Source organism: Gossypium arboreum, unplaced genomic scaffold (genome assembly GCF_025698485.1).
Source record: "Gossypium arboreum isolate Shixiya-1 unplaced genomic scaffold, ASM2569848v2 Contig00173, whole genome shotgun sequence".
In the NCBI taxonomy this organism is placed as follows: Eukaryota; Viridiplantae; Streptophyta; class Magnoliopsida; order Malvales; family Malvaceae; genus Gossypium; species Gossypium arboreum.
This window is the reverse complement of record NW_026440301.1, coordinates 349,629-351,740: the sequence shown is the minus strand read 5'-3', so window position 1 is coordinate 351,740 and position 2,112 is coordinate 349,629. Positions and strand designations below refer to the sequence as shown.

The window sequence follows — 2,112 nt, the reverse complement described above, 5'->3', positions numbered from 1 at the left end:
AGTCGCTAAAAAGGGTCGTCCTAAAATCAGAGGTGCATTATTATCCTCTTCCATGTCTAGAACAACAAAGTCTATTGGGTATATAAATTTATCGATCTTAACAAGAACATCTTCAATGATACCCCTAGGAAATATAATGGTTTTATCAGTCAATTGAATGCTCATCCTAGTTTGTTTGGGTTTCCCAAGACCTAGCTTTTTAAACATTTTATAAGGCATAACATTAATGCTTGCCCCTAAGTCAGCCAATGCATTATGAACATCTAAACTACCAATTAAACAAGGAATCGTAAAACTCCCTGGATCTTTCAATTTGTTAGGTAGCTTATTTTGCAGAATGGTTGAGCAAACTGCATTCAACTCTACATGTGACGCCTCACCCAACTTTCATTTATTTGTTAAAATCTCCTTAAGAATTTGACTGTGTTTGGCATCTGCGAAAGAGCTTCAATAAATGGTAAGTTAATATGTAACTTTTTTAATAATTTAAGAAATTTACCGAATTGTTCTTCTGTGCGGTCTTTCCTTGTCGCGTTTGGGTATGGGACACGAGGTTTGTATTCTTTACTTATCGGTTTCTGGTTATTTGTGGTCCACCTCACCCTTACCTTTACTTACCGCAGTTTCTTGCCTCGGTTCTGGTTCAGGTGCAACTAAACCTTCCTCATCTTGAGTGGTAATTGCATTGATTTGCTCCCTTGGGTTAGATTCAGTGTTACTATGCAAACTACCTTCTGGTCATTTAGAAATCAGTTTGGCGAGTTGGCCTATCTGAGTTTTGAGCCCTTGGATTGATGCTTGTTAATTCTTAAAGGTTGTCTCGGTATTCTGGAAACGAGTTTCTAACACTGAGATGAATTTTGTTAACATTTCCTCAAGGTTCAGCTTTTTGTCCTGCTAGTAAGGTGGTTGTTGAAAACCTAGAGGATGTTGTGGCTTTTGATTTCCTTGACCGCCCCACGAGAAATTGGGATGGTTCTTCCAACCTGCATTATAAGTGTTACTATACGGGTTATTTTGGGGTCTAGAGTTATTGTTACCCGTATATTGGACTTGTTCCTCCTTGATGCTAGGGTCGAAGGGTTGATATTTTGTGCATGCTCCTCCTCTATTCAAATCGCATCTCATCACTGGATGTACCTGAGTAGAACCACACAAACCGTCAATCTTTTTATTTAAGAGTTCTACTTGGTTAGATAGCATAGTAACTGCATCAAGGTTGAAAACACCGGCTACTTTCATTGGCTTTTTGTCCTTATAACTTGCCACTAATAGTTATTTAGTGACATCTCCTTAATAAATTCGTAAGCTACCTCAGGTGTCTTATTATTGATAGTTCCACCAGCAGCTGCATCAATCATCTGCCGAGTTGAAGGATTCAAGCCATTGTGAAACTTTTGAACCTGTAGCCACAGTGGTAACCCTTGGTGAGGGCATCTTCGTAAAAGGTCCTTGTATCTCTCCTATGCATTGTAGAGTGTTTCTAAATCTATCTATACAAAAGAGGAGATATCATTACATAATTTGGCTATGTTAGCTAGCGAAAAATATTTTAATAAAAACTTTTTGGTCATTTGTTCCCAAGTAGTGATTGACCCTCGTTTTTAAATACTCAACAAGTATATTCATGCTAGATGATACGTAATATTTGCGACAGTTTTTAAAGAATTATGAATGAATCGTTCTTGAGACTAACTTATTATCACGATTAAGGCAAGTGTACCTATCAAATAGTAGTATAGTTCAGCAAGACCGGATTGTTAAACCCAAAGGAACCACGAGTGCTAGTATTTACTTCTTTTCTATTATCTAGCCTAAAAATTAAGAGGTTTGGTTATCTAAACTAATTACTAACTAAGAATGTACAGAAAGAAAATTTGGGAAAATACTTTTGGGAAAATTTGATTGATTAAGACAATACCTAAGGAAAAATCCACCTAGACTTCACTTGTTATTTGACTCTGAATCAGGTGATTTATTCATTTGACTTGATCCGTAGAAATCCCTAAGTTATATTATTATCTCTCTAGAGACTAATAACGTCTAACCCTAGGTTGAATAATTGAAATCTCTTTCTAATTAACTTCCTAGAATTGCATTAACTCGATCTAT

The 2,112-nt window shown here is 36.4% G+C and overlaps 1 non-coding gene across 1 annotated transcript; it reads left to right on the top strand.

Moving 5' to 3' along the window:
• The first annotated feature begins 1,419 nt into the window (after positions 1-1,419).
• Positions 1,420-1,526, top strand: LOC128288268 (small nucleolar RNA R71). Its single transcript, XR_008278697.1, has one exon. It is a non-coding gene; the product is annotated as a small nucleolar RNA R71 (small nucleolar RNA).
• Positions 1,527-2,112: the final 586 nt, after the last annotated feature.